Genomic DNA, 10,178 nt, shown 5'->3' with positions numbered 1-10,178 from the left:
AGGACCTCAAGACTCAAACATGACAAGTAAGCTTTTCTCATTTAGTTGCATTTTCCACTGAGAGACAGCAGGGGGCGATAGAGACAGGCGCTTCATTGAGCAAAGTACTGCCCTTAACCTGAGGTCAAAGGACAATAGTTTGTGTGAAAAACTATGAAAAAAGTTGCATGCTTTTTTTATTGAATCCTGTTTAAGGAATACAGCTTCCTGAAATTCTGTGCAAGGAAGAAATAATGAAAAATTGCAGGATATAAGATATAAAAATTACAGGATTTAAGCAGAGCAGTGGGGAATGACGGGAACAGGGCCTGACTCTATCCTCAGCCAGTCATCCGGACTCAGAACGAACTTTAGCCAAGGCTGTGGGTCCTTTCACGTTAACACTGGAGATGAAGGTTTTCTTGGGACTGAGAACATTTCATTAAGCAATAATGGTATAGGAACCACTAAATGGTAATGATCATCTTTTGTGTGCCAGTCGCTTTAAATATTTTACAGATATCAGCTGTCACCTTCACAGTCACCCTCTGAGGCAGGTGCCACTATCATCCCATCTTACACAGGAAGGAACAGGCAGCTCGCCTTGGAAGCGTCAGATCCAGGTTTAGGAGGATCACGTGCAGTCTCTCGTCATTCCACAGGGTTCCCCGTGTGTCACCCACACACTTCTACAAAGGAAAGCCCTGGCCGACCATTCGGAATACACTGTATGAAACACACAGTCATATTTGCTATTGTTATTAATACAATGAGTGATATGCGTCCTCTGGGAGCTTAGTATCTAGTTAAGGAGTTTAGGAAGGTTAATAATGCAGGAGAGGCACCGAATGAATGAATTAATGAGTCGATCAATCAACCTAACAAATAATAGTTGTGTATCAGTATTCCAGTGTGCAGAGAGAATGTCAGGCCTGGGTCATGGCTGGTTCAGTATCGTGTCTGCCTCCACACCACTAATAGAAAGCAATTTCTGATTCTAAGTGGCTAAGATAAGAGTTACCTTCTGAATGTTTGATTGAATGGATTAAACACGTCAAAGAACTGTCACACGAGGCACCAGAATTCACTCTGTTTGAACGCATTAATGATAAACTCCAAGTTACTAATAACGTATTGTGTGCGGATGTTAAGGACGGAAATCAAAGCACTTTCCCTTGGTCCTTTAGCCAAGAGCGAGCCTATTTGTTATTTCTGTACTTCAGGTTCCCCGTGTCTTCCTGTCTGTCTGTTGCATGCGTGTGAATCTGTGCCTGCCCAAAGGCTGTCTTGTGAGTCTGTGCCTGTGCCTGTTTGTCCGTGTGAATGTGTCTGTCTGTGGAATGCGTGGTGTGTGTCTGTCTGAGTGACTGTTCCTCACAAACTGTTTTACTCTGTATTAACTGAACATCACACACAGAAAAACATCGCACGGAGAAGGAATGAGGGACACTTCACAGAAACCTCGACCAGAATTTTACAGGGGATTAAGCTACTGACTCCAGCTGACCCCAGACAACAGGCAACATTGTTTACCAAGCAATATCCACATGTTGTGTTCAGTATCTGTGGTGGATACTCACTTTGTGAGACTGGTTTTTTTGTTTTGTTTTGTTTTGTTTTTAATGAGTCAGGGTTTCTCTGTATTGTTTTGGAGGCTGTCGGTCCAGCCTGGCCTCGAACTCACATAGATCTGCCTGCCTCTACCTCCCAAGTGCTGGGATTAAAGGCGTGCGCCACCACCGCCCGGCGTGAGACTGTTTCTAACCACTATTTCTGCTCCTTTCAGCGAATGACTATCAGAACACGTGTGCCTTGTACTAGGTCGGGGATGGAACAGTACAGATGTCAAGATTACAGCTGTTTACTAATTTAGATTGTAAGTGGTGATTACACATGTATGCAAATCCAAGGTGAGCAAGGTTGGTTGTTCCATTGTTCTCTTTAACCAAGTTAAACAAACAGGCTAGGTACACAGCAGGAAAGCAGTCTTAAGTAACCTCAAAGTATATTGCTAACTTTTTTTGCGCCCTCCGTCCCCCATGTATTGTTAAATTATCTGTAGAGTCCAGCAAAAAAAATTCCTAGACTTTTAAAATATAAGAACTATTTTTATTATAATGCATGGCCACATTTGATCATCATATGCTTGTGGGTGTTTGGCTACGAATATCTTCTTCATTAAAATTCACTAGAACAATAGCTTGATACCTACGTCTTGGCCAAAGAAAGCACCTAGTTGCTGATTTTAAGGGTCTGTTATTAACTTCACAGATATTTTTCTGTTAGCTCAGCAATAGGAAGGACTCAGGCCTGAACAGAATGGCCAATTCACAGGCTGTAGAATAAGGAACATGGGCAAGAATATCATGTTAATTGAAACTTGAAGTCTGAGAGAGAGCCAGCAGGCAATGAGCCAGTTGGAGCTGTATTGGAACCTGGTACTGGATACCTGGAATGGATTGAGCAAAGGTGGAGAAAGGGCTCTGTGACTGGTGGGAACCAACTGAGAGTCCTGGGGCCGCAGAACTGTGAATCAGAAGCCGAGTGAATTGATTGAGCAACAGGCTGTGTTCATAAAGGGCCTTGGCTGAGCAGGGTTACCTGCCCCTGAGTCATCTCCTTAAGTCATCCGGCCCTCGCCGTCTCCAGATGCTGCCGATGGGGTGAAAGGTCATTTTTGTGCGCAGCTTGCTTCTCACTGGTTGTCATTAACTGTACTCAGTGCTGTATACGTGTCTGTGCGCATACAAGACCAGGAGAGCATTGGTCTTAAATGACCCCTCCCTCTTTGTTTTGTTTAAAGAAGGGGCTGGAAAGATGGCTCAGGGGCTAACGGTGCTGCCGCATGACCTAATTAATAACCTGAGTTTTGTCCCAGAACCCACATTAGGGTGAAAATCGAGGACAGACTCCAGAAAGGTGTCCTCTGAGCTCTACATGTACAACATGGCATATGTACATCCACGTATCATTACATACAGTCATACTAGATAAAGTTAGCTTTTAAAAGAGTCACGTTTGTCTCTATGGCCGATGGGTCACATGCATTCACGAGCACACATGGGTGGCATGACTTCATCTTATCCAAAATAAATTTCTTGAAAATAAAAGACAAACACTAAAGATAATTCAAGAGCTGGGACTGTACTTGTGACTCTCAGAATATAAACAGAAAACTGGATTATGAGGAAGAAAGTATGATGTATAGTATTAATTTATATTTCTCCCCCAAGTCTTTTTGAGCAAAGTTATCTTAATGCAATCAAACTGGTGTCCTTAAGCATATCATTGCCTCTGATGAAGCTCTTTCTCCTCTCTATAGCATTCCACTAGTGCATCGAACAATGTCTTTAATCTACAAGGAGGAGTCCCAAGAGAAAGCTTAGGGAAAGTCAGAAAAAAACACTATCTAGAAGCATCCACCTCTTGGTGATGCTACAGGAGTTACTATTGAGGTCCAGTCTGGTACAAGTTTAAGGAGAGGAAAGATTCCACCCTGTTCCCTCTCCTTTCTTTTTGCTGTGTGATATAACAGGCTGCTTGTCATAACAAGTTGAAGCGGGATCTCTAAGAAGTTTCTTGGAAAGAGGGGAAGTGAATGCTACATCAGAAACACTGGCCAGGTATGTTGCGAAATTCACACAGCTATGATACCTTGGGCAGGCTCTGGCACACTTCACAGAAGCTGTGACGGCTCAGGCTAGTCTTAAAGAGGTAGAGCAGCTGGGGAGTTGGTGCAGTGGTTAAGACCATGCACTCTTCTTCCAGAGGACCCAAGTTTGGTTCCCAGCACCAACATCAGGAGGCTCACACTGAATGAAAAGTGACATAAAAGGAGGAGGACATGGCTACTCCTAGAGTATGGAGAAGACTTTTATTGCAGGGAGAAGGGAGAAAGCAGGCAGAGGGGAGAGTCCAGGCTAAACATGGCTGACTGACTAAACCTGACCGTGAGAGGAAAGACGGAGAGGGAGAGCAAGAGAGGCAGCCCAGGCCAAGAGACAAGAAACCAGTGTAGCCAAAACGGCTGAGTTATAAGAGATCGGACTGCAGGAAGAGAAGCTGAAGTCTGACCTGGGAGGAGAGGAGATATTTCCAGGCTTCTTTGAGACTTAACAATAACCACCTATGACTCCAACCCCCGTGGCTCTGATGCCCTCTTCTGGACTCTGAGAACACCTGCACATGTGCACACACAATTAAAACTTACAGCCTCCAAAACAATACAGAGAGACCCTGTCTCAAAAACCACCACCCCCCCAAAAAAGGAAAAAAATTTAAATAAATAAGTAAAGAGCATTAGGATTACGATGGAGAGGAAGAAATTGGTTTTCATGGAAGGACTTCTGAAAACATTTTGGTAAGTTATTCCGGTCATGAAGCAGCTAATAATGTTGACTTTCAGGGTTAAGTTCTCAACTGAAGACTTTCTTAAGCCCATGAACCTGCAGATGAATGAGGACATCATGAGATGTCCCTTATATTGACTGGGGATATGGCCAAAATCAAAATTAGATACTTCTTTGTAGCTCCCTTTCACAAAAGTGCCTCTATACTTTGGTACCCTTTCCTTCCTTCCTTCCTTCCTTCCCTCCTTCCTCCCTCCCTCCCTCCCCTCCTTCCTTCCTTCCTTCCTTCCTTCCTTCCTTCCTTCCTTCCTTCCTTTCTTTGTTTTCTTTATCTCCTCAAAGAGCTTCTTGGTTCTGTGCTGCCTAATTCAATGCTTCCCAACCTCAAGGAACTCACAATTGCCTGGCTTCCAATTCCTGACTTTATAATTTAGTTGGGATGAAGAGATATTCAGGCATGAAAGACATTTCCAAAATTAATCTTTCTATATTGTGGCATATGTAGATTCATGTAGGGCTAGCATAATAATAATAATGTGACCATTTGCACACTTTATTCAAATTCCTCTAAAATCAGGAGTAAACAAGGATGTCCACACTCAGTTCTCTTATTCAATATAGTGTTCAAAGTCTCAGCAGGAGCAATACAAAAAAAAAGGGAGAAGAATAACACAGTAAAGAGGAAATCACAGTATTTCTTTTTGCAAATATCATGAGGCTAAACTTAAAGACACAAAGACCCTTAAGACTCAACCAAAAACCCTTAAACATGATACACTTTTTTCAACAGTCAGCCTACAAAAAGACCCATAGTTTTTCTTTACCAACAATGAACCCAATGAGAAAGAAATCAGGGGAAAATTATATTCAAAATGATATCTAACAATAAAATATCAAGAAATAACGCAGCATGGTGAAAGATCTCTGCAGTGGAAACCTTAAGACATTGAAGAAAGAAGATGAAATACACACAAGGAAATGAAAAGACCACACATGTTCATGGATTAGCTTAATTAATGTTGTGAAAATGGCTCTATTTGGGGAAGCTGTCCACATATCCAATAAAATCCTAATGATATTCTTCACAGAGCAAGGAAACATAGTTAGAAAATTCCTATGGAAAGGCTCTAGGACCATCCCAGACAAGGCTGTAAGGGTCGGAGATAGAGGAAGACTAGGCTGAAATGGTGTTTCTGGACTTGACAGGGCCGCTATACTCATGAACACAGAGCAGATGTGGTTGCCTGCACAAGATCAACCTGGTCAATCTTCCAACAAGGTGGTGAAGTGGGCACTCAGGAACCCCCACGCTAACAGAAGAGCTGAGCTCCTGGCAGCTGATGGCTTCTAGGAACGGATAGTCAGTTCTCTTTAAGGGTGTTGCCCCTGGCAGGTCAACCTCACTCCAGTGGTTGGCTGCACACCCATCAGTGTACGGGCGGCACAAATCAGAGTCAATCAGTTTTGGTTTGTTTTTTTAAGTTGGGAGGGGTAGGGAAGTGGGAGTGGTTCTGGGAGAAGTGGCAAGTGACAATGATCAAAACGTATTGTATGTACAAAATTCTCAAAGAATTGATAAAAGACTAAAAATGTAGAAGGAGAAAAAACGCTAAGTCAAAGCAATCTTAAATGGAAAGAACAACGTGGGAGGTATCGTAATACCTCATCTCAAATCATACGACAGAGACACAGTAACAAAATGGCATGGTCCTGGCACAGAAAGACTTGTTGACCAAGGAAATAGGAGACCTACACAGCTCCAGGCACCTGACTTGACAAAGATGCCAGAAATATGCATTTGGGGAAAGACAACCTCTTTTAACAAGTGGTCCTGAAAAAGGGTGGATATCCACATATAAATAATTAAGCTAGACCCACATCTCCTGCCTCCAAATCAAAATGCATCAGCTAACTTAATGTATAACTGCAAAATCCGAAACTACTAGATAAAAAATAAACCTAAGTAAAACAGTTCAAGATACAGATATGGCATGGGCTTCCTGAGAAGGTCTCCAAGGGGATAGAGAACATCCCAAGAACTAGAAAATGGGACTGCATGAAATCTGAAAAGTTTTTATACAGCACAGACAGCAATCAGCATAGTGAAGAAACAGCCAACAGACTGGGGAAAACATCTTTTCAACTATAAGTTCAATCAGTGATTTTAATTTTTTACTTGTACTTTTTATTTATTTGTTTGTTTATTTATTTATTTTTGAGAAAGGGTTTCTCTGTATAGCTCTGACTGTTCTGGAACTCACTTTGTAGACCAGGCTGGCCTCAAACTCAGACATTGCCAGCCTCTGCCTCTCAAATGCTAGGATTAAAGGCATGTGCCACCACTGTCTGGACCCATATCTAGGATCTATCAAAAATTAAACATAACAAATCATGCAATCAATAAATGGATTAACAAATAGTTAGCTTTCAATGGAGAAAATGGATATGGCTGAGAAATAGTTGAAAAAGTGTTTAACATCCTTAGCCATCAAGGAAATACAAATTGAAACTTCTGTGATGGCCTAGAGAGACGGCTTACTGATTAAGAGCTCTGGCTGATCTTCCAGCATTCAGGTCAGTTCTGACTCAGGGGCCTCTGGGGTCTGTGTCTGAAGTGTATGGAGTCTTCAGCAATATAGACTTACCTTCCAGCTCCAGGGTGCAACCAAGGGTAATATCAATAGTCTGAACTGTTTGGAGAGTCTCCACAGTGGAAATCAGTGTAGAGGGACCTCAAAAAACCAACACCAGAACCCTCATAGGACCCAGCTGTAATACTCTGGTGTGGATACCCCAAGGACTCTAATTCTTAAGTCATAGCACCATAGAGGTTCTGCACACGCTTATTTGCTGCTGCACTATTCATATTTACCAGGAAATACATCCATCCTGTATGATCCCCAAACTGTTGGTCCCTCCATTCATTCTCCAAATATTTCTCCTACTTTTCATTCATTTCTTTATTTTTTGTTTGTGGGTCTGTAGAGTCTCATTTTGTAGCCTACACTGGACTAGAACTCAAATCAGAGACAATGCAGCTGCCTCCATGCGCCGTGTGCTAGAATTGCAGGCACAGGCCACTATGCCCATCTCTCTCTCTTTTCTGCTTCCACTTGTCAGTTCTGTTTTGAAAGACTTGGCTATGCTCCTTACATCTTTCTCCAGTCCAGAAGATGTATATGCCGCCTAGTGGCGCCCAGGTCCCTTCCAGGTTCAGTTTGTAGTATATCATGGTCTTGGTCAGATCCAAGCATTCCCACCTTTGAGAATAGGCACCAATTCTTATATAGCTTGATGGGTAACTTTCCCAGCTCCTTCTCTGATTTCTCCGTGGTTCTTTCTGGCTCCCTGAAGTTTCTCTATTTTACTCTTGTGTGCTCTGTATTTCCAAGCTGACTGTGTTTCTCCTCTTGAGGCTGTGGTAGTCACTTGAAGAAAATGATGGACCCTGAACTCCAAATTTGTTTTAAATGTTGAAGTGAGAGAGTACAGTGAAGCCTTATGGGCAGAAATTGTGGTTCTCAGTTAGTCTTCTTGACACTGTTAATCTAGTTTTTTTTTTTTTAATTTTATGTCTATGAGTGCTTTGCCTTCACGTGTATGTACCACATCTGTGCCTGGTGTCCATGGAGGCCAGAAGCAGGCATCAGATTCCCTGAAATTGGAGTTACAGATGGTGTGAACCACCGTGTGGGTGCTGGGAATCGAACTTGGGCTGTCTAGAAGAGCAACAAGTGTTCCCAATCTCGGAGCCATTTCTCCAGCCCTAAAGCAGGTAAGTCTTACAAAACCCCGGAGTTTCTATGTCTCTAGAAAATTTAACTCACCCGAGTTTGATCACACATTCTTAAACTCTGCCCCTCCCTTCCGTATTTTGCAGATTAAAATGAAACAAAACAAAATTGACAAAACTTCTTGACACAAACACTTCCTTTAGTTTATAGTTACCGCCCAAACAGGATGAGCTGTGGGTTTCAAAAGGCCACTGTCTGCCTCCCTTCAGTGGTCCGCAAGTGTTGGATCCACTTACAGCCTGCATGCTAGAAAGCCCAAGTATTTGAACACCAGGCTCTTTCATTTCTGCCTCCTCGGTGCTAAATGGCTCTGCCCTGTGACTGCATCGGAACTTAAGAGTCAGTGACTCCAACACAAGATAGATTCCATCCAGCTCATCTCTACATTCTCGAGGCTGGCTTTGATAACGACCACGACGGGCCAAGGGGACTGCTGTCTGTGGACGCGATTCCCGGGAGGGAAGGACATGCTGAGTCCTGATATAAAACACCCCAAACGGGATGCTTCTTCCCTTTTGATTTTATGGTGGATTTTGAACAGTGATGCCGATAAAGACAGAATTCCCATCAAGAGCCAAACAGTATCCCCGGCACAGAGGAAACGTGAGCTTCTGAGAACAGACCCAGTTGAATTTGCGCAGAGGGCTCCATCAATGCAGAAGGCATGCAGCCAAGCAGGGTGTTGAGTCTTCTGTGTCGGGGATGTGACCCCTTCTACAGAAGCTTTCCCCACTGTCTGATTCTGAAAGAGCGGTTTATCTACCCTTGATCATCAGACTCTCATCATTCCTTTGCCTCCCTGGACGATTCCACCTCGTGAATAACATGTCCTGTCTTGGTTTACCCCCGAGGTGAGCTGTGTCAATACTGAGTGTTCTCTCTAGTGGCAGTCTTAACGCTACAAAGAGAAGCGAAAATCTTCCATGAGTCAATTCCAGGCCCCAGGAGCTCCAAGGAAGCATCCGGGAATTCCTGGCATCAACGCTTCGTGTCTGTTACCCCAACGTGGAACTTGTTGAATTATGCAAGAATTTTCACTGGAAAGACAGTTGTTTAGGCCCAGAATGTGTCCCGGCTGTGGTTCATTCCATGATTAGAGCTCTGGGATGGCTTTGGTCCTCGAAAGACTTGGTCCCTGCTTTGCTTCCTATTGCACACTGAGAATCTTCATCCTTTTTTTTTTTTTTTTTTTTTTTTTTAGCTAGATTCTCCTGACAGGGGAGAGAAGAGCACTGTCTATGGTTTTTGTTTGTTTGGATTGCTTTGTTTTTAATTTCCTCTGCCTTTTCTCCCCTCCAAAAACATAGAAGGGGGTTAAAGTCATAAATTCATCTTTACCATAGACACCCTGAGTTATTTTCCATTGCAAAAAAATAAAATCTGTTCCAAGTAATTGTACGGGCTAAGTATGTGTGTTATAGGGAAATTATATGAAGGGATAAAGAAAAAGAAAGTGAAATATCCAAATTTTTTCACCAGTGCTGGGCACACTCCTGGAATTCCAGTATCCTAATGTTACCCTAGCAACTAGTGGCACACCCCTACAAAAGGTATCTAGCTAAGTTTCTTTGAGAAATCTTTCTCCCAGATAGAGTAAGAAAAGGAACATTCAGGTACAAGGCATGGGGGAAGAAGTGGGAGAGGAATCGAGATGGGGGCCATATATCCCAGGACGCCTTCAGACTCATGAACTTTCGCTTCAGCCTCCTGAGGGCTGGGACTACGGGCCTCCACCAACTAGGGTAAAGCAAGTGGCTTGAAAACACAATTCAGAGAGCCCTCTGGAAGCCAGACCTTACGAATCTTTGCTGTTTCTTTGATAGCATCTACTAGACTCGGTCTCTGTTTCTTGACCCTTGAGAACTCGCAGCTAACTTCGGAATGTTCTCCATCCTGGAAAAGCAGTCGCTGACCAGATAAGATCAATGGCTCCCCTTTTGCCCCGCTCTCGTTGCTGTGAGAGACTCCCTTCCCTCGAACAGTCTAAGCCCCTTGCAACTTCTCCTTTTGAGCGGTAGCACATAAAAACACCTCGGTCTACAAATGCAGGAATATA

General features: G+C 43.2%; 1 long non-coding RNA gene across 1 annotated transcript; it reads left to right on the top strand.

Annotated features, from left to right (window-relative positions):
• The first annotated feature begins 8,056 nt into the window (after nucleotides 1-8,056).
• On the top strand, nucleotides 8,057-9,515 carry LOC121133294. Its single transcript, XR_005870116.1, has 2 exons — nucleotides 8,057-8,103; nucleotides 8,209-9,515. It is a non-coding gene; the product is annotated as an uncharacterized LOC121133294 (long non-coding RNA).
• The last annotated feature ends 663 nt before the right edge of the window (nucleotides 9,516-10,178 follow it).

Source organism: Mesocricetus auratus, unplaced genomic scaffold, assembly GCF_017639785.1.
Source record: "Mesocricetus auratus isolate SY011 unplaced genomic scaffold, BCM_Maur_2.0 Super-Scaffold_100021, whole genome shotgun sequence".
Classification (NCBI taxonomy): domain Eukaryota; kingdom Metazoa; phylum Chordata; class Mammalia; order Rodentia; family Cricetidae; genus Mesocricetus; species Mesocricetus auratus.
The sequence above is the reverse complement of the archived record's forward strand: the minus strand, read 5'-3'. Positions and strand labels throughout refer to the sequence as shown.